The sequence below is a fragment of the Coregonus lavaretus genome (assembly GCF_964263955.1).
Source record: "Coregonus lavaretus genome assembly, chromosome: 28".
NCBI classification, from domain to species: domain Eukaryota; kingdom Metazoa; phylum Chordata; class Actinopteri; order Salmoniformes; family Salmonidae; genus Coregonus; species Coregonus lavaretus.
Genome location: NC_140015.1, coordinates 22,923,291 through 22,945,842, shown reverse-complemented (window position 1 = coordinate 22,945,842; position 22,552 = coordinate 22,923,291). Strand labels below are relative to the sequence as shown.

Here is a 22,552-nt window from a genome sequence, read left to right as displayed (position 1 = left end):
TTAGTCAATATGTTGTTTCTAATATATTATTTACTGGCTATGAGTTGTTGTATATCAGAACGGCGTGAACAACTGGTTCAGTTTTTGCAGTCATAATCATGTTGAGAGGAATCACAGAGCCAGATGTCGAGGACTCATTTTACTGCCTTTATGTTTTCCTCCAAGTTTATGTAAAATTCATCCATTCCCTGTTTTATTTATCCCCATTTGTACAGTCTCAACAATTAGTCAATTCCCAATCAACAAGAGAGAAGAAATTGATTTTAATTACTTTTGATAAATGACAAATTGTGTTGGCATGGCTCCCTGCAAATGCTTAATTGGGAGGGGGGCGGGGTGAGAAGGCGGGCTCAGCGAGATGGGATATCTGGGGGGATGAAATCAATGCAGCTTTCTCGGTGGTTCACCGGCTGGGCTGCTGGGCCCCAGCCAACCTGAGGCCTGCTCAGATACACAGCTCAGCAGAAACATTCACAGTAGGAGAGCACTTACACACTGAAACAACACACACACACACATGCACGCAATCAGGCAGGCAGGGACACGCGCAAACAAATAAACATTTGACTCATTGAAAATGTCTGAGAAATGTAAATGTATGTAACTGTCTGCCTTGGTCCTCCTGTCTAAACTGAGGATGTGTTGCCTTGTATCTACAGGGTTCGTTAGTACCTGTGTCAGCAGTGAGTGAATCACCCAGCTTTGGCCCATCCGGCATTACCTGTACATGGAGACCCCCAGCTGGGCAGGTACGTCCCTCTACCTCTCTCTCTCTAACACACACACACTTGCTCTGTCTCTCTATTACACACACACACACACACAAACACATACACACACACTCTTACTGTATACTCTCTCTATTACACAAACACAAACAAACACCCACACTCGTTCTCTCTGTACCTGTTTCTCAGCATGTGTGTATCCTCTGTCATTAAAACACCAACTTCAAGACAGTCAATCAACCTGATGTGGTTAGATAGCGGAAGACTAGCTCGGCTCCTCCACAAGGCTTTCATCCATATGGCCGTGGCCCAGGCAGGTACCCATGTGTGTTTTCCCTGCTCCCCTGGCTGGCCTCGCAGGAGCCATACAGCAGGTGGCATTGAGGATCAATGGGCCTCCTCTCTCCTCCCCTCCCCTGTCTCTTTCTCTCTCTGCCATTACATTCTCTCTCCTCCCCTCCCCTGTCTCTCTCTCTCTCTGCCATTACATTCTCTCTCCTCCCCTCCTCTGTCTCTCTTTCTCTCTCTGCCATTACATTCTCTCTCCTCCCCTCCCCTGTCTCTCTCTCTCTCTGCCATTACATTCTCTCTCCTCCCCTCCCCTGTCTCTCTTTCTCTCTCTGCCATTACATTCTATCTCCTCCCCTCCCCTGTCTCTCTCTCTCTCTGCCATTACATTCTATCTCCTCCCCTCCCCTGTCTCTCTCTCTCGCTCTCTCTGCCATTACATTCTCTCTCCTCCCCTCCCCTGCCTCTCTCTCTCTCTCTGCCATAACCTCCTCTCCTCTCCTCACCTCCCCTGCCTCTCTCTTTCTCTCTCTCTCTCTCTCTCTCTCTCTCTCTGCCATTACCTCCTCTCCTCACCCCCCCCCCCTGCCTCTCTCTCTCTCTTCTCTCTCTGCCATTACCTCCTTTCCACTCCACAACCTAGCCTCCACTGGTGAGGCCCAAGAGGAGCGCCCATCGCACCTCACCACATCACACTGGGATAAAGAGTGCTTTTTTTCATTAGTCTAATTGCTTGGTTATAGTTCTATATTATTGCGGTGATCAGCGGTGTGGTGTGGTAATGATGGACCTCCCGTGCCCCTGTGCTAGCTGCTGGGTGTTGTGTTGTTCCCCCCAGACTGCCCTCACACAATGCTGCTAACTCTGCTCACACACGAAACAGGAGCCAAAATGAAGCTTTACGCTGATAAAAAAAACAAGTATAAACAAAAAGGCTCCCCAAATGTTTTGCTATAAGATTTTAATCAAATAGCCTAATCTATTTGCATTCTCAACAGGTGCAACATTCTAATGATTTATGAAATAAACACTGGAGTTCTAGTGCCTGTTCATTTGCCTCTGCTTAAACAGGCAATATGGTGCTAATTTGCTCTAATTTACCTTGGCCTCTAGTTAGACTTGCTTATATAATCACAATATAGGAATAAAGAAAATTTGTTTTCAAGGCAGCTCGAGTCTCGCCCCTTGTCAAACAGAGCTCATTGACTACAATATTAGATTTTTTCCCTCCTGCACACTTTGTTCTTCTCTGTGTGTCTGCAGACCTCTGAAGAGCTTCTTTTCACTCATTTCTAGAAAATATGACTCAATATTACTCCTGGATGTGAAGTCCCAGTGTGCTATGTTGGTACAATGGAAGGCTTCTCCAATCAGCCATCACACTAGAAGCTTTCAATCAGCAGGCAGAGGAGATGGAGATAACAATGAGTTCATTTAGCCACAAAGACTTTCTCCTTGTATTTCTAATATTCCTTCAAGAGATAATATAGTAGGCCTCCCATAGTAACTCATTCAACGTTAGCTAGGCTTGGTGTGAGGAATTTAGCCCGTGGTGGTCTAACCGTTCCTCAACATCTCACTCTGCGTGGCTGACCTGTGTGATTCCTTCACAAATAGGCCAGTTCCCCTCTGTCTGTTTTCGCAGCTATGATTGTTACAGCCACAGTGATTATCTTCCTGCTCTTATTTCACTGTATAAAAGGAGCCTGGATAGAAAATCCTTGGCTGTGATTTTTTCCCAGGTGTGGGTATTGATCTTTGCCTTTGCTGCAGGGGAGTCTGTTCACTTAAAAGGTCCACTGATGTAGTAGGGCTTATTAAACAAATAGCCACAGAACAAGGCCACAATCGCTTTGAATCATGGACGAGGTTGGCTGTCTCAAAGCACCGCCGTATCAAATATGAAACGCTCCGCTAACAAGGTGTGTAATCTATTTTAATCACATCATATTTTATGAAACAAGGAGAAGGTTGAGCATAACTAAGGGAGAAACGGTGGAGATTTGGGGGGTGAATTGTATTTTGAAATTGAATGTGACGGCTAGAGACTGAGCTGGCTTCTCCATGCATGGCTTCATAATGAAGCCGGCCAAATGGTCAGTTATGGCTAACTGTAGTGTTAGCTGGGGAATAGGAGTAACATGAGGAGTAACTCAGTGCCAATAATACATTCACCTCATAGGAAAGTTAGCTAGTGGTACATTTACATTACATTTACGTCATTTAGCAGACGCTCTTATCCAGAGCGACTTACAAATAGGTGCATTCACCTTATAGCCAGTGGGATAACCACTTTACAATGTTGTTTCTTTTTTTTTTGGGGGGGGGGGGGGGGGGGGGGGGTTGGAGTAAAGGGGGGGGGGGTTGGAGTAAAGGGGACGGGGGGGGGGGGGGGTAGAAGGATTACTTTATCCGGTAGATGTGGATCAGGAGCTGTGGGGCTGCTGTGAAGGTTGTTATTTCTCTCTCTGGTATCACTGTACTGGCAGATGAACATTGAAAACATTGAGAACTTGTAGGTTATACAGGGACTCTCTCCTCCTCAGGCCCCACGGCAGAACACCATCTATTCTGCTCTGATACCACCACTGTACATCAACACATTTCCTCACATCTCATATTATTTCTACCTCTCTTCCTTTTTTCTATTGGGTTCTGATTCTCCATCTCTTTCTATTTTATATACAGCGCTTCTCTCTATCACAGACACTCACACACACGCCTGGATGTAACACTGTGTTGATGATGGACAGGGTTGAGGGAATGACTTGTGCTAGTCATCACAATTCAGGCAATGATCTGCTTTATACATCTCCCACTGGCTGGGCTCATGGGCTAGTGTTTTCAATCCTCTTTTTCCTTCAGTCATAAATTGTTTCTGACACTCTGACACTATACTAGGTTATGAATATATGAATATATACCGACCACATACACCCCACAAGTCAGACAAGTTAATGGATAAAGAACCAAATTATAGACCACTCCACAAGAAATACCACTTGTGGAATTGGTAGATAGACAGCACCGAGGGCTTCTTATTGACGTTAGAGCCCGGCAGACAAGGTTTTACATTTGAAATTATTTTCAACTCTAAATATACCTTACCAATAACAATGCATCAGTTTTCATCAGAAAATGCCATTCAAACTGTGTAAAATGATGGTCCTTTCAAAGCAAACACCCAATACATTTCTAAATTCAAAATGTAATTGTACGGTATTTTATGTATCTCTTCCTCTGTTCCATTCTCTCTCTTTTTTTCTCTCCATCGTCCTCTTGGTCTCTCACTCACATGTAATTAGCTTACTTTGTGATTAATACTTTCGATTTCACAGATTTTTTAAATTCCTCCTGTGTTACCGCTGGCAGTGTTTTCCTCAGCCCCCTCGCATGGCCGTAAGAGCTCCTCCACAGTGGAGGGGATGGGGGAGAGGAGGAGGGGGGTGCCTGCGTCTTTAAAAGTGAGGAGCGAGGGAGCAGGCGGCGGGCGGGCGGCTAGCTGGATTGTGCTGACGGCAGGGCTTTGGTTCAGAGCATGCCCATTAGAGGGAGCCATAAATCCTAGGCTCTCCGGGCCTGGCTGTGTCAGCAGTCCACTGAATGAATTGATTTTAAACGCCACCGAAAAAAAGAGAGGGAGAGAGAGCCTCTTTAATTCAACCTCCACCAGAAACCTATTTTCTCTCCCTCTGCTTCTCAATTCAGAAGTGTCATTGAAAAGGAGTGAAGTCCTGAAACACTGAACCTGTCACCAGCAACAAGCCCTGGGATACAGCCTCAGTCCCTCCACACACGTGTGATTTACAGGAGAGGGGAAAAACAACAACAACACGCCACAAACCAAATACATCATCTTAAATTCCAAACATAATTTGTTCTTTCTTCGCAGTCCTCCTTTTAGATTATGGCGAGAGAAATGAGACTCAGGCATTTGAATTTCAAATGCGTTAGATTTGGAAATTGATGTATGTGTTTGTCTATTTACGAGCAGCATCCATGTGTGCATGCATTTATGTATTATCAGCATCAATGAAAAGCTGTGTGTCGTAGACCTCCCCTCTCCTCTCCGTACCCCCATCTGGGTGCCTGCCTGTGTGATGCTGTGAGGGGCCTTAGTATGCTGAACATCACATAAAACACAGCACACAGGTACTCAAACACACACGCTTATACTTTCATGCACACCTACACTAATTATGTGCTCACACATTTACATTATGCTTAAATACACACACACACACCAGCCTTCCCCGGTGTGTGTCAGTGTGCCTGCCGGAGGGGGTCCTCCTCTGCCATGCTGCCTTTGTGTCCTGCTCTGTGGTAATGCTCGTTGGACCCTTTACCTCTGCCGTTGTGTGACAGCGTGAGTGCATGCACTGGGCTCGGCACCGCTCCACTCTGCGTGGCAAAGCGCCGTCTGGCGAGGTATTCCCTAGAGAGCCCAGCAGCAGAGGCAGCAGCAGGGACTTCCTGAGAGCAGCGTGGCCAGGCAGGGTGAGGACTGACCCTCGTAAAACCCCCAGCCCCAGCCGACTGATGTGGAGCAGTGCGTTGAGAGAGAGAGAGAGAGAGAGAGAGAGGAATGGAGGGAAGGAGAGAGAGGCAGCATCCTCTCTGGCTCATTACACTGTTTAAAGAGCCGGCGCCTCTGAATCACCTGCCCAGCTCCACGCCTCAAATAAGCCCAGCCACCAGGGATCATACATCAACTTCTCCATCAGTCCCCCGGCGCCGCTTTCTCACCATTCTCCCCCTCCCAATCCAACCAGCCACATATCACATTCACATGGAATTCAGCTGAACAGATAATGCAGAGAGTCAAACAGAATACATTGCCCGAGCGCCAAATGATGGAATAATGCAGAGCGAATATAAGAGTGTGACAATTTAATGTGCCTCATCATGTAAACCTGTTAATTGAATGTTTTGCATAAACGCCAGGCAACATCCATGGCTCAGTTGTGTTACAAGAACAGCCTTAATGCTCGGTTCTTCCTCATCTCAAAAGCACACTTTCTCATGCCTAATTACCCCTAGGCTTTGGGCTGGATGAAGGAGCGACTGGTGACGTATTACGATACAGATTGCGAGTATATTTCACTTTGAAAAATGGGCAAAGCACACAGGAGTAAGGGCTTGATTACAAGGAGCGGGGCATAGAAGCTCTACATCTTCCTCCTTCCTCCCCTCGTTTCAATGATGTCTGACTGGAGGCCTGCTGCTGCCACCGTCCTTGAATAAAACTAAAATATGATAAAGCTGGAATATCAGGCCCGCCACTGATTGAACCCCCGAGCCATGTAAGGGCTGTGAGATACTCCACACGTAATTACAACGTTTGCCAATATTTTTTGACGGGGGGTTCAACATGGATATGAGCGAGGGGGGTGGAAGTAGGGGGGTGGGTTGGTGGGGTGCATGAGCAGTGCTTATGACACATGATAAAAGCACATTTCATTCTGACTTCCCTGAGGATAAGAAGAAACTTGCCTGTGGATATCCGCTCCACTGTCTTCTTCCTCTGCGTAAGAATACTGGTGTTATTTTTAAGTTGGAGGATCATTACTCATGTGTAAGATGCATGAGCTCAGAAGATCTGCTGTCATAACACTGCAGACAGTGGTGCCGTGAATGCAAAAGAGGTGCAACTTCCTCTGGATATAGAAAATTGAATATTAAGCTATATCATTTTAAGCACACAATAAAAACATGTCATTTCACCCAAACTAGTGTTCCTCATCATAACAGATAGAACTGAGAATGTAGGGTAGAGATCTGTACTCTGTCTCTCTTTCTGCCATGTTCTCTGAACAGTTGGCCTTTACGCCCCCTGACCCCCCACAGATGTAGGTGGTGTGTGATGTGGCTCCCCTCTCTGCGGGACTCCCCTGACCAGGTGGATCTCCTATGGTGCCCGTGTGATGCCTGTGTCGCTTTGTGCCCTTACCACCCCGGGCCACCACCTCCCTGATGTCAGTGTTAATCACAGTCCAGCGCTCTGACCTGCCTGGTGCCCCCTGCCCCCTATCCAGCGCCCCCCACCCATGTTAGAGTCAGGCTCTACCACACACAGCTTTACCAGGGGAAGCCGCTGCCAACATGGAAAGCTTCCTGTTTACATTGTGAGCTTGATAATGAAAGTGAACTGATAGAGAATAGCCTCTGAATAGGCTATTGTTTGTTTTGGCTGGTGTATTGAATGACAACAACTGGCATGGTCTGAAATTTGTAAATGTATTTTCTCTCTGGTTCATGGCCTATATGTAGAGGTATCAGAGGACTCTTGTTGTTTTGAGTGTTGGATCGTGTCATAATACACCTAGCTGCCTTTGAAAGTGAATGAGGAGATGGATCTCTTCGCTGAGGGAGGAGCGTGCTGCCACAGCAGAATCACAGCGAAGAGAAATCCAACCCCCTCATTCGTCCCGCTATGAAGGATTCAATCACACATCTGGCCCTCTGACCCGTCCCCTCACACACCAGTGGTCTCCAAAGACCAAAGTCAGATCACAAATCAAATCAAATGCTATTTGTCACATACATGTGTTTAGCAGATGTTATTGCAGGTGTAGCGAAATGCTTGTGGAAGGTGGGCTCAGTGGAAGCTAAAGCATGCTACCTCTCAGGACTTCTATCATAGGAGAAATTGAGAGTTGTCGCAGTGGAGAGTGACTAGCATGGCGGTGCATTGATACATTGACACAATGAATGCCTTGGACACTGCAGTAAAAGTGTTGAGGTTGAAATGAAGCTGTTGTCTCTGGCATGTATCACTAGGGAGGCAAGAAGCACTGGTGCAAAGGCCTGTTTGCTTTATTGTTATTGTCTCTGCATGTTGGTCCTTTTCAAACAACCCTCGGGTTCTATCATCACAACACACATTTCTCTATATATTTTTACTCATCACAACACACATTTCTCTATATATTTTTACCCAACTTTACAGAAGTAGAAAAAACATCATCTTACCTAGAAAGTTACCTAGAAATGTGAACATTTCTTTACACATTTCAAAACTGTTATATGGTCACATTAAGTAGTGAATGTTGATGAACTTTGTTGATATCAGGCTAAACATTAAAATTATCTTTGTAAATTCTCCATATGCTGCTCCCTTGAAACATGAAGGGCATTATCTTCGGCCGATCCGGTGATAAGTTTGCTCATTAGAAGTTGGGAGGCTCATAATGTTCTATTTATCTTCTTCTTCCTGAGACGACAGTGAGCAGTGAGCGAGAGGAGCCTAGTAAGGTGGAGATGCTAGCTCTGTCACTGGAAGTATGTTGACACGCCATGAGTAATCTGGTGCATGCTAAACAGAGGGTTGAGGTGTCACTGGAACACCTCAGCAACTGGCACAGGGGTAATTACTCTTCCAGCGTGGGCGCGACTCAACATTTTTGAACCTTTTCTTTCTCCAATCATAGTTGATGGATTGAGTGGAAGAGGGTGATCATCTGGTTCTTAGCAGGCTCACTGAGCGTGGTAGGCCTCTGTTGATTAATGATATCTGCCGCAAGTCACCAAAAGTGGAAATTAAGTATTTCTGTTTAAATGTAACATTTGTCTCCTTTGCTCGTGTTGAGAAAGGCATTTGTCAAAATCCCCAGCTTTGGCGAAAGGTGGATTTCCTCTGGGAGCATGCTGGGAATTACTCCCTACTTTCACATTAATGCCATTCAGTGTTCCCTGTTTTATTTCTTGAATCTACTTTCACCCATTGGCCTTTGCCGGGTATTTTGAATATTGAACCGTTATTTAACACACAGTTCAGGTTTATAGCCACTGCTACCACTGCTCTCTGTGACAGTTGAAAATGAGATATGTTTAGAAAACCCACAGAAAAGTGGGGAATGACCTTGAATGTCTGAATGGAAGTGATTCAAGATGGAATCTCCCTGTGTTGGGCACAGGGGGAGTGATCTGGTGGCAACCCTGGTTGAGTTGGGTTACCGTTATGGTGATAGTGAGCCTGTCATGCCGGAACAGAACCAAGCCTCTGGGTGGGACTAATGGTTCTAGGGTCTGGCCAGAGTCCAGTTCTGCCCCATGCAGCCACTGCTTCTCCCTTCCGTGGCTGGGATATCATTACCTCCAATGTGTTACATCAGACTCGCTTGGTCAGGCTCTGAAACAGTCAATACTCCACAATTTAGAAAATCAGCCAAGTTTGCAGAAACAAAGAGGCAATATCGGAAATAAAGACGGATATATAATCTGACACCAGGCGTTTTTTCATGGCGGGTGAATTATTTGTTGTCCGGAAGCAGGGGGTGGGGCGGAGGGCAGGGAGCCAGCCAGCCATCTGTCAGGGGTTAGAGGAGGTGGTCAAATGGCTTGAATAAATGTTCAAATCACAGCGGCCAACTACTGACCCTCCGCGTTTCATACAAGCACCCTTTACTTTTCCCATCAATGGAAATCTAATTGCTTGAAAAGCGATCAATGGAAACTAAATTGGTTTTGTGTGGAAGCGAGCATGCAATAAGCTCTGAGCTGTTTTAATGTGTGTTGGTTTTGCATCTTAAATCATGGTAATTTTTGGAGTGGGGCCCCCGTTTCGTTCTCCTGAGAGGGGCTCAACCTAGGTAGCACCCAGAGACTGGGGTGCACTCAATCAAGCCTCTAATAAAAATCACAAGCTTAATTGCTTTTCCAAACTCATAAATCCTGCGACTGTATGTGTTCATCTTTTGCATTTCTCTGCAGTGTGCAGTAGGCTTGGTAGGAAAGGCATCAGAGGCTCATTTTGGAGTGGCTGGGAGGTAACAGGGAACTCCTCCCTGCAGGAGCTGCTGTGACCGCTGATAACCCTCCAGTGATCTGATATGACTAATCCCCTATAATCCCTAATACACTCCTTAACATGCTCCTAACTGACAGCAGTCGATATGGGTGCACTTCTCTGTCTTATCGCTGATCTCTTTGTCTTTGTATGCTGCTTCTCTCTCTCTGCAGTCAGAACCCGCCACGCTGCTCCCCTCTCTCCCCCTGACCAAGGAACAGTCGCACATCTACATTGATGTCACACATTTAAGTTCCTCTACTCAGTGACTCTTGATAAGCTTAGACTAGATCAGAGGCTCAAAATTGAACTGACTAATTGGTTAGCACAGGTCTGGAGGCAGCCAGAATGCCAACTAATCAGGCACAACGGGGGAGCTCATAATGAGGAATGAATTTTTGTGGTAGCACAGCAAAACAACTACTTGACACTGTTTTCTCTTCTTCCACGGCCAGCTGGATGTCAGAGAGGCTTGGATAAGTGTGTTACCCCTCTGACCTGTAGTGTTAGAAGGAAGGTACATAGCGTTAGAAAGAAGGTACCTAGTGTTAGAAGGCACTTGAAGGAATGGTCTCCACAGTGTAATTTATGGATGTCTCTGAGATGTATTCCAGCCCAGGTCTCCTCTTCTCCATCCCTCAGGTGCTTATCTATCACTTATCAGGAAAGACAGAGCATCAGCCCAGGTTGTATTTCTGTCTGCTAGTGTAATTACATTGTAATTGATCTAAGGACATGGACAGTGCATGTGCAGTAACTTCTCATGGTCTAGTCTCCCTGTGTTATCGGTGATACTGTTACTCTAAATAAACAGTTTGTATGTGTGTGTTTTCTTCCAATCTTCCGGAAATGTAGTGAAGAAATATTGAAGTGGAGAATGAATGAACTCCTGTCTGTTTGATTGAGTCCTTTTTTAGAAGGTCATACAAAGTGGTATAGTAAAAAAGTGAATATGAAAAATGAATATGTTTACTAACCCACGGTCATTTGAAATCATAATGTACAAAAACAACACTGACAGTGATGCATACATGTCAATAGCTGTTTTATTGGAATGTATGTTTTTTCTTTTCTACCGAGACCTGCTGTTGCAGTATAAGCCCAAACCCCCTCACAACAAACAACCAGGCATGGTATCATTCAAATCACGCATATTAACCAGCTATCGCCACCCATCAATCTTCCCTCAGCCATTTTAGAAGTGATGCTGAAATGATGTTATAAATGATGGTTAAAAAAATCCCCACATTTTTCGCTGTTGACAGTTTAATGGCTTCTCTGATGCTATCCATATACATCTCTGTGTGTGTGTGTTTGTATGTACGTGCATAGGTGCATGTGTGTGTGTGTGTGTGTGTGTGTGTGTGTGAGTGTGTGTGTGTGTGTGTGTGTGTGTGTGTGTGTGTGTGTGTGTGTGTGTGTGTGTGTGTGTGTGTGTGTGTGCGCATGTGTATGTGCTGCAGTCACCTTAGGGAAATAACTAATCAAACTTTCACCAGCAAACACCTGTACCAGGAACACAGCATTTCCCTCATCAGGTTATGTATGTATCTTAGCATCAATACCCCCGGGATGCAGATTCTACTAATTTCATAATACGAATTTCATTTGATTAATCTCTATCATTCATTGTTATGTGTAAAATCCTCATATTGTGCAGAAGGCTTTTCCCTGTACTGAAGAGGTATAGCTGTGAAACTATTGCATGGTTTGTCCATAGTGTTGGAGCTCCTGAAGCTCCTGTGCAGTCTAATGTAAGTATGCAGCTCTCCCTCATGATCCCTCATTTATCATTTTGACACCGGCTACTTTTTTGAAGTGGAGTAAAATGTTGCAGTCAGCTCTTCCTTTGGTCTCGGAAAATGTGTGTGAGAATGAGTGCGTGTGTGCATGTGTGTGTGTGCATGCAACAGTATGATTAAGTGGCTAGGTAGACATACGGCTGTTTTTTACAGTACATGTACACCATACCAGGGTTGTACATGTCATATACAGTGGGGAGAACAAGTATTTGATACACTGCCGATTTTGCAGGTTTTCCTACTGTCACGTTCGTTGATTGACGGGACGGACCAAGGCGCAGCGTGATATGCGTACATGTTTATTTTAACTTAATAAACAACACGACAAAACAACAAACTAAACGAAACGTGAAGTCCAAGGTAGAACACAAAACATACCTTACACGGAACAAGATCCCACAACCCACTAGTGCCAAAAGGCTGCCTAAGTATGGTCCCCAATCAGAGACAACGAGCGACAGCTGCCTCTGATTGGGAACCACACCGGCGAACATAGAACTACACATCCTAGAAAACCCACATAGAATATGCACAAACAAAAAATACACACACCCTGACTCAACATATAAGAGTCCCCTGAGTCAGGGCGTGACAGTACCCCCCCCCCCCAAAGGTGCGGACTCCGACCGCACAACATAAACATAACAGGGTAGGGGCCGGGTGGGCATTCCGCCTCGGAGGCGGATCCGGCTCGGGGCGTGACGACCTCTCACTCTCCGCCTCCCTGTTGCGCCCCTGGTCTGGTCTGGACCTCGGCGCGCTACTTCCCCTCTCCTTCCTCCCACGATACTCCAGGCCCTGTCTGGACCCTGGTGTGGGAGACCCCGAACCTGGAGAGGGGCTGATGTCATGGTCTGGACTGGTGCCGCTGACCAGAGCTGGACTGGGCACCGGTGGAGCGGACTGCTCTGGCTCCGGAGTGGAGCCGCTGACCGGAGCAGGACTGGACCCCGGTGGAGCGGACTGCTCTGGCTCCGGAGTGGCGCAGCTGACCGGAGCTGGATCAGGCACCGGTGGAGCGGACTGCTCTGGCTCCGGAGTGGAACAGCTGACCGGAACTAGATCAGGCACCGGTGGAGTGGACTGCTCTGGCTCCGGAGTGGAGCAGCTGACCGGAGCTGGATCAGGCACCGGTGGAGCGGACTGCTCTGGCTCCGGAGTGGAACAGCTGACCGGAACTAGATCAGGCACCGGTCGAGCGGACTGCTCTGTCTCCGGAGTGGAGCAGCTGACCGGTGCCGGACCAGGCACCGGTGGAACGGGCACGGGCCGTGCCGGACTGGACAAACGCACCACAGGCTTGGTGCGAGGGGCAGGAACGGGCCGGGCCGGACTGGCGACGCGCACCACTGTCTTGGTGCGAGGAGCGGGAACAGGCCGGGCCGGGCTGGCGACGCGCACCACTGGCTTGGTACGAGAAGCAGGAACAGGTCGGGCCGGGCTGGCGACGCCCACCACTGGCTTGGTGCGAGGAGCAGGAACAGGCCGGGCCGGGCTGACGACGCGCACCACTGGCTTGGTACGAGAAGCAGGAACAGGCCGGGCCGGGCTGGAGACGCGCACCACTGGCTTGGTACGAGGAGCAGGAACAGGCCGGGCCGGGCTGGAGACGCGCACCACTGGCTTGGTGCGGGGAGCAGGAACGGGCCGGACCGGACTGGCGACACGCACCACTTGCTTGGTGCGAGGAGCAGGACTGGGTTCCTTGATTAACCCCCGCTCCTTCTGCTGCCTAACCAGCTCCTCTCGCCGTGCCTCTACACCTTCCTTCTGCTCCCTCTGAACCAATAGCCCCCGTAATCTGGTGGCCTCCTCTCCTAACCAGCAGATCCGCCCTGTCGCGGCCTCCTGCTGCCTCGTCGTCCACACCGTGTGCCCCCCCCAAAAAAATTATTGGGGTTGCCTCTCCACCCTGATCAGGGCCTCCATCTTTCTTGCCAGATCCTCTCTTATCTCCTGCCAAGTCCATCCTCTCTGCTCCTCCTCGGCACACTGCTTGGTCCAGGTCTGGTGGGATCTTCTGTCACGTTCGTTGATTGACGGGACGGACCAAGGCGCAGCGTGATATGCGTATATGTTTATTTTAACTTAATAAACAACACGACAAAACAACAAACTAAACGAAATGTGAAGTCCAAGGTAGAACACAAAACATACCTTACACGGAACAAGATCCCACAACCCACTAGTGCCAAAAGGCTGCCTAAGTATGGTCCCCAATCAGAGACAACGAGCGACAGCTGCCTCTGATTGGGAACCACACCGGCCAACATAGAACTACACATCCTAGAAAACCCACATAGAATATGCACAAACAAAGAATACACACACCCTGACTCAACATATAAGAGTAGGTACACTTCAACTGTGAGAGACGGAATCTAAAACAAAAATCCAGAAAATCACATTGTATGATTTTTAAGTAATTAATTTGCATTTTATTGCATGACATAAGTATTTGATACATCAGAAAAGCAGAACTTAATATTTGGTACAGAAACCTTTGTTTGCAATTACAGAGATCATATGTTTCCTGTAGGTCTTGACCAGGTTTGCACACACTGCAGCAGGGATTTTGGCCCACTCCTCCATACAGACCTTCTCCAGATCCTTCAGGTTTCGGGGCTGTCGCTGGGCAATACGGACTTTCAGCTCCCTCCAAAGATTTTCTATTGGGTTCAGGTCTGGAGACTGGCTAGGCCACTCCAGGACCTTGAGATGCTTCTTACGGAGAAACAACTTAGTTGCCCTGGCTGTGTGTTTCGGGTCGTTGTCATGCTGGAAGACCCAGCCACGACCCATCTTCAATGCTCTTACTGAGGGAAGGAGGTTGTTGGCCAAGATCTCGCGATACATGGCCCCATCCATCCTCCCCTCAATACGGTGCAGTCGTCCTGTCCCCTTTGCAGAAAAGCATCCCCAAAGAATGATGTTTCCATCTCCATGCTTCACGGTTGGGATGGTGTTCTTGGGGTTGTACTCATCCTTCTTCTTCCTCCAAACACGGCGAGTGGAGTTTAGACCAAAAAGCTATATTTTTGTCTCATCAGACCACATGACCTTCTCCCATTCCTCCTCTGGATCATCCAGATGGTCATTGGCAAACTTCAGACGGGCCTGGACATGCGCTGGCTTGAGCAGGGGGACCTTGCGTGCGCTGCAGGATTTTAATCCATGACGGCGTAGTGTGTTACTAATGGTTTTCTTTGAGACTGTGGTCCCAGCTCTCTTCAGGTCATTGACCAGGTACTGCCGTGTAGTTATGGGCTGATCCCTCACCTTCCTCATGATCATTGATGCCCCACGAGGTGAGATCTTGCATGGAGCCCCAGACCGAGGGTGATTGACCGTCATCTTGAACTTCTTCCATTTTCTAATAATTGCGCCAACAGTTGTTGCCTTCTCACCAAGCTGCTTGCCTATTGTCCTGTAGCCCATGCAGCCTTGTGTAGGTCTACAATTTTATTCCTGATGTCCTTACCCAGCTCTCTGGTCTTGGCCATTGTGGAGAGGTTGGAGTCTGTTTGATTGAGTGTGTGGACAGGTGTCTTTTATACAGGTAACGAGTTCAAACAGGTGCAGTTAATACAGGTAATGAGTGGAGAACAGGAGGGCTTCTTAAAGAAAAACTAACAGGTCTGTGAGAGCCGGAATTCTTACTGGTTGGTAGGTGATCAAATACTTATGTCATGCAATAAAATGCAAATTAATTACTTTAAAATCATACAATGTTTTTTTCTGGATTTTTGTTTTAGATTCCGTTTCTCACAGTTGAAGTGTACCTATGATAAAAATTACAGACCTCTACATGCGTTGTAAGTAGGAAAACCTGCAAAATCGGCAGTGTATCAAATACTTGTTCTCCCCACTGTATGCTAGTGAGTAGGCTACCATTATTTAATTCCATGTTTGTCTTCATAATGTTTTGCACGGAATCCTTGAAGGATAATTGAGAATGAGATATATATTTGGCTCTAAATGCCACTGTAAATGAGGAAATTATTTCTCACAGTAAGTATTTGACACTCAAATGAGAAAAAAGGTTTTAAAGTATTTGTTTACAATTTCTCTCTCTGTCATAATTGTCTAGGTATCGGAATCAAAACGTTCTCTTGCTTTTACATTTTACATTTTAGTTCAATGCCACTCAGTCCAAAAGTAACTTAAGTCTATAGCAGTGGTGTAAAAATACTTTTAGTAGTACTTAAGTAGTTTTTTGGGGTATCTGTACTTTACCTTAATATTCATATTTTTTACAACTTTTACTTGTACTCCACTACATTCCTAGAGAAAATAATGTACTTTTACTCCATACATTTTCCCTGACACCCAAAAGTACTTGTTATATTTCAAATGCTTAGCAGGACAGGAACATTGTCCAATTCACGCACTTATCAAGAGAACATCCCTGGTCATCCCTAGTGTCTCTGATCTGGTGGACTCACTAAACACAAATGCTTTGTTTGTAAATTATGTCTGAGTGTTGGAGTGTGCCCCTTGCTATCCGTAAACAATTAATACAATTAAATATGTTGTCTGGTTTGCTTAACAACCTTTCTACTGCAGTGGGCTAAATCAGGGTCACAAATTGACTTTGAAACAAAAGTATATACCTCACACACATGGGTATGGGCTTAAAAAAGAAGACCCTGTACCATGTCAGATATAGAGTTGAAATGTATTCCATTTTGAGTTTGAATCCCAATATTACACTTTCTATACATCACAGAAGACTGAAATATAGCAAAACCGTTTGACATAGAAACACTGGATTTTCGGAGGGTTTGAAATAATGTTGATTAATTATGAAATTATGACAAATACTAATAACATTCCACCCATGAGGCCACTAGAGGGCGATTTGGTCATTTGACTGCAGGAAACTACTATAAGGAATTTGAAATTATTTATAATTGTACTTTTACTTTTGATACTAAAGTATATTTGAGCAATTTCATTTACTTTTGATACTTAAGTATACTTAAAATCAAATACTTTTAGACTTTTACTCAAGTAGTATTTTACTGGGTGACTTTCACATTTACTTGAGTCATTTTCTATTAAGGTATCTTTACTTTTACTCAAGTATGAATATTGGGTACCTTTTCCACAACTGGTCTGTAGCACCAATGTTGACAATGATTAAGCCTGAACTAATGTCCCTGTTGAAATGTATCAACAGGTATTAAAATAAATGTTTGATATCTAATGGACAATTTAATTGTTATTTCAATGTAGATGTGTTTCATCTGTAGAGGATCTGATAACCAGTCTGATCCATTGTTGCTCACAGGGCAAAAGTTGCTTGACTTAGCGTTTGTGTGTGTGTGTGTGTGCGTGCCTGCGTACATGTGTTTGTCTGTGTGTGTGTGTTAGTTGGAAGGTGCCGTGTGGCAGGTAACAAATGAGTTTGTTTGTGCTCCGATCGCAGAAACCTTTTGTGCCCTGGGCTTTGTGTGTTGTGTGGGTGGGTCTCAGTGAATGTGAGCGAGAGTAAAGAGCATTGTGTGTGTATTGGTGTGTGTGTGTGTGTGTGTGTGTGTGTGTGTGTGTGTGTGTGTGTGTGTGTGTGTGTGTGTGTGTGTTAGTCTTCATATATCCATAGTATAGGTGTGGGAGGGATAGGAGTTTGACCACCCTTTTAGCATTTGCCTGCTGTTACCACCCTGAGCCATATAGGTTCCTGTCCACTTGGTTTCGATCCCCACGCTTGCGCCGAGGTCAAGCAGGTGACCTATTGGTAAAAGTGCCTTGGCGAGCCAATAAATGCCTAGCTGTATTAATCACATAGGAGCCTTTACTCCCTGAAGAGGTCAACGCTTTAAAGGGCATCCAGAGTGCTGCCCGCCTTACACTGAAATACAGCCAGAGCATATTTCCGGTTGAATGTGCAAGAAGTTGTATTAGTTCCCCCCAATGAGGTCAGTCTACCCTGCTCAAATGAGATCTGTCAATATTCCGTTATAGACTTGTGAAACTTGATTGTGGGGCATCTGTCAGATGCATATTTAATGCTAAATTTTGTTAGCTGTAAGTACTGCATACATTACTAGTAGCCTATTCCCCAGTATAGGCAGGTGTAGAACATCTGTTTTTCTATTAAGGAAGGTGAAATATTAATCTGAGAGCAGATCTGCTAGGAGTCAATCATTCAGACACACCTGTGACAGCTGCCGGGGAACTAATATCAGCATGTCAGGTGTCTAATGTCATACATCTGATCACAACATCAAATATAGATCTCCCTGAACCAAAGTAACAAGCAGCGGTTCAAATGAACTAGTTTACAGAATAGGGAATATATATGATATAGCCAACATACCACATATGTGTAGAGATTGTGATGGATTTTCGTTGCCACTTTTGACATTTTAGCCGCACTACCTAAACTCAAATAGATAGACTTCTATTATAATAAAATCCAAGGCCCCAAAGAATTAAACAGCAAATGGCTTTCTGTTCTTGGTGGCTGAGGCTGGTTCAATGTTCACTGCAAAACCGGAGCTTTGCATTAATCACTAATTATACCATAGAGCAGTCTAATGCATCAATCCCTTTTCCCTTCAAGTATTCATTGAGTAAACAGAGATCCATACTATGCAATTATTGCCTTCTAAATAGCCTCTGTGAACACTTGAAAAGCTAACTGTATGTCAATAACCCTCAAAGGTGCATTCCATTGAGACCCAACGTTTATGGGATCTAGTGGTTGGCAGGGTTACCAAGTGTCCAGGACTAGATCTGTTCATCCTCAGCAAGACTACAGGACCAGAACCTGGTCAGAAGGTGTTGATCTGTTTGTTAGTCTATATAACTTTCCCATTACCTTGGTTCCTTTAGTATCACCAGACCTTAACTAACCCATGACCGTGTGGCTGCACTGGTCTCCCAGGTCTTGCTGTGTGCAGACAGCAGAGCCATCCCCCTCTTTGAGCTAAAGATGCTTGGACATTAGCATACACAGGTTGTCACTGGCAAATGAATGACAAGACTTTCATCTCCCAATGTGTCAGCCTCGCTTAGCATTGACACGGTTCAATGTGCCCGCAAAGTGCCACTTTGGTCGGTTATGGAACCGGCATGCTATTGAAAAGCTGCCTCACAAAGATTACTTAATAAATAGAATAATTTCACCATCAATATTATTCTAGGACTGTGACAATGTCAAAAGGAACAAGAAAACAACCAATCTAGGTTTGATATGAAACTTTGCTGTCTGAGGTTGCTGCGCACCAGTCATTTTAGCGTAATGAAAAATGAAGGTATGCTTTGTGTACACAATGAGAGAGTGTATTACCAAGTTGATCTTTCCATTGCTTGCCCTTGTTATACCTTGCCCTAGGCTCTCGCCTGTGTTTTCCTCAAATGTAACTTTGCAGGGTCTGTATGTAGGCCATGAACGTGTGTGCATCCAGTGAATGTGTGTGAGCAGAGATGGGCATTATTTATCTTCCATGTATTTGAAATACATATTTTGTCATTTGAATTACACTGGGCTGAACTACACTCCAATGTATTTTGTATTTTGTATTTTCAAAACACTGTTATTTGTATTTTCAATATACAATTTTTTTTGTTATAGCGGTTCACATTTTGTGGCCCCCCTTTCACCCTGCATTGGTATCAGAAGTCTGATAGCACTATGGTGTGATAAAAGAGTGATAAATGAACTAAATATAAATGTATATGTAAAAATTGCGAAGCATGCTGAGTATTATTCTAATGAGATCCGTCCCAAAACAATACCCAGTGTGCTTTGCAGTTGATTTTGTTATGTTCATTTTCACATATACATTTTGGTCATTTAGCAGACACTCTCAAATAGGTAGATAAATTACAACATATCACAGTCATAGCAAGTAAAACGTCTTTGTAACCGTTACTGAGAATGTGGTTGCTGTTCAGGCCGGCTACTTGCAAATTTATTTTTGTATTTTAAAATACTAAATACATATATTTTAATTAAATACATTTGCAAATACAAAATACAAGTATTTATAATTTCTTTATACATTGATCTTAATGGTATTTTGTATCTGTATTTTGTAATTGTATTTAGTAATTTTTGCTCTTCCCTGTGTGTGAGAATGTGTATGTGCATACACTGGCAGTTGTGTGTGTTTCTGTGCATTCCTACTCACCACAGAGAGGTATGGGTGGTGGACTCAATTATATATCCTTAAATCTGTTATCTCAGGGGGTGTCAATTAGTCTTTGTTGGGAATGCTTAATTAAAGATTAACGGTGTGCAAATTCAATTGAGAAATAGGCAAACTGAATATTGCATGAGACCTGTCTTATCAGTGACTGACTAGTACCTCTACCAGCTGCTGCTCTAGAATCACAAAGCTAAGCCACCCATGATACACCTGCAGGAGAAAGTTTGGACGACCATGCCTCAAAACCGATGACACCTTGATTCCCCACTAATGAAATCATCACAGAAAAAGGTTGCGGACGGTTTTAATTCGGATTAAAAGTCATTTTTTAAAGAGATTACTTCAAAAAAGCTGTATGCACTTTCCGTCTCCACTCTAATTCTTCATTTCCCATTGCTCTGATCCGAAATCATGACTTGGCAAGATTTAGATGCGAATACGAGACGTTTATCAAATTTCTCCATGAATCTGATGTGCGGGCCTTGATTAAAACGCTACCCCCAGACAGACAACATAGATGCTCAATATGCACAACTTACAGAAATACACAGATTGATACAGATGTGCTGTGTACTTTTTCCTGGTTGGGCTGGTTTGGGATCAATAAAGCTGAACGCTCGGGGATCAGGGTGTGTTGTTTTTTGTCTGGAGTTAGTTTTATACTGACTCAGTGCAAAGCTGAAAAAACAGCAGGGTGTGAGTGAAGGGAGAGCTGAGACACCCCATTACCACCACCACCACCACTACCAGCACCCACTCTGTCTGAAAGGACGGTCAGGGAGGGATCTCCCCACCTAGAGATGTGACTTGTTTTCCAGAGAGGTGATATGAGGCTTCCGTAGAGGGTCTGGGGGTTAGAAATGCCATGCCCCTGATGGGGTAGAGGAGGGAGAGAGATTGGTGCCGAGAGAGAAGGAAGACAAAGAGGGAGACAGAAATGGAACGGCCGAGTCATGCCCTATCAAAATGACTGAGCCATGCTCTATCAAACTGACTGAGCCATGCTCTATCAAACTGACTAAGCCATGCCCTATCAAACGGACAGAGCCATGCCCTATCAAACAGACTGAGCCATGCCCTATCAAACTGACTGAGCCATGCTCTATCAAACTGACCGAGCCATGCTCTATCAAACTGAACGAGCCATGCTCTATCAAACTGAACGAGCCATGCCCTATCAAACGGACCGAGCCATGCTCTATCAAACTGGCCGAGCCATGCTCTATCAAACTGACCGAGCCATGCTCTATCGAACTGACTAAGCCATGCCCTATCAAACTGATCGAGCCATGCTCTATCAAACTGACCGAGCCATGCTCTATCGAACTGACTAAGCCATGCCCTATCAAACGGACGAGCCATGCTCTATCAAACTGACCGAGCCATGCTCTATCAAACTGACCGAGCCATGCTCTATCGAACTGACTAAGCCATGCCCTATCAAACGGACGAGCCATGCTCTATCAAACTGACTGAGCCATGCCCTATCAAACTGACCGAGCCATGCTTTATCAAACTGACCGAGCCCTGCTCTATCAAACTGACCAAGCCATGCCCTATCAAACTGACCGAGCCATGCACTATCAAACTGACCGAGCCATGCTCTATCAAACTGACCGGGCAATGCCCTATCAAACTGACTGAGCCATGCTGTATCAAACTGACGAGCCATGCCTTATCAAACTGACCAAGCCATGCTCTATTAAACTGACTGAGCCAAGCTCTATCAAACTGACTGAGCTATGCCCTATCCAACTGACGAGCCATGCCCTATCAAACTGACTGAGCCATGCCCTATCAAACAGACTGAGCCATGCTCTATCAAACTGACCGAGCCATGCTCTATCAAACGGACCGAGTCATGCTCTATCAAACTGAACGATCCATGCCCTATCAAACGGACCGAGCCATGCTCTATCAAACTGGCCGAGCCATGCTCTATCAAACTGACCGAGCCATGCTCTATCGAACTGACTAAGCCATGCCCTATCAAACTGATCGAGCCATGCTCTATCAAACTGACCGAGCCATGCTCTATCGAACTGACTAAGCCATGCCCTATCAAACGGACGAGCCATGCTCTATCAAACTGACCGAGCCATGCTCTATCAAACTGACCGAGCCATGCTCTATCGAACTGACTAAGCCATGCCCTATCAAACGGACGAGCCATGCTCTATCAAACTGACTGAGCCATGCCCTATCAAACTAACCGAGCCATGCTTTATCAAACTGACCGAGCCCTGCTCTATCAAACTGACCAAGCCATGCCCTATCAAACTGACCGAGCCATGCACTATCAAACTGACCGAGCCATGCTCTATCAAACTGACCGGGCAATGCCCTATCAAACTGACTGAGCCATGCTGTATCAAACTGACGAGCCATGCCTTATCAAACTGACCAAGCCATGCTCTATTAAACTGACTGAGCCAAGCTCTATCAAACTGACTGAGCTATGCCCTATCCAACTGACGAGCCATGCCCTATCAAACTGACTGAGCCATGCCCTATCAAACAGACTGAGCCATGCTCTATCAAACTGACCGAGCCATGCTCTATCAAACTGACCGAGTCATGCTCTATCAAACTGAACGATCCATGCCCTATCAAACGGACCGAGCCATGCTCTATCAAACTGACCGAGCCATGCTCTATCAAACTGGCCGAGCCATGCTCTATCAAACTGACCGAGCCATGCTCTATCGAACTGACTAAGCCATGCCCTATCAAACGGACGAGCCATGCTCTATCAAACTGACCGAGCCATGCTCTATCAAACTGACT

General features: G+C 45.5%; 1 pseudogene across 1 annotated transcript in view; it reads left to right on the top strand.

Annotated features, from left to right (window-relative positions):
- The first annotated feature begins 727 nt into the window (after positions 1-727).
- LOC311103395 (RNA binding protein fox-1 homolog 3-like) overlaps positions 728-22,552 on the top strand; it is a 187,296-nt pseudogene continuing 165,471 nt past the window's right edge. The window contains exon 1 of the transcript in view: positions 728-749. The product of the transcript in view is annotated as an RNA binding protein fox-1 homolog 3-like (transcript). The remainder of the gene's footprint in view (positions 750-22,552) is intronic.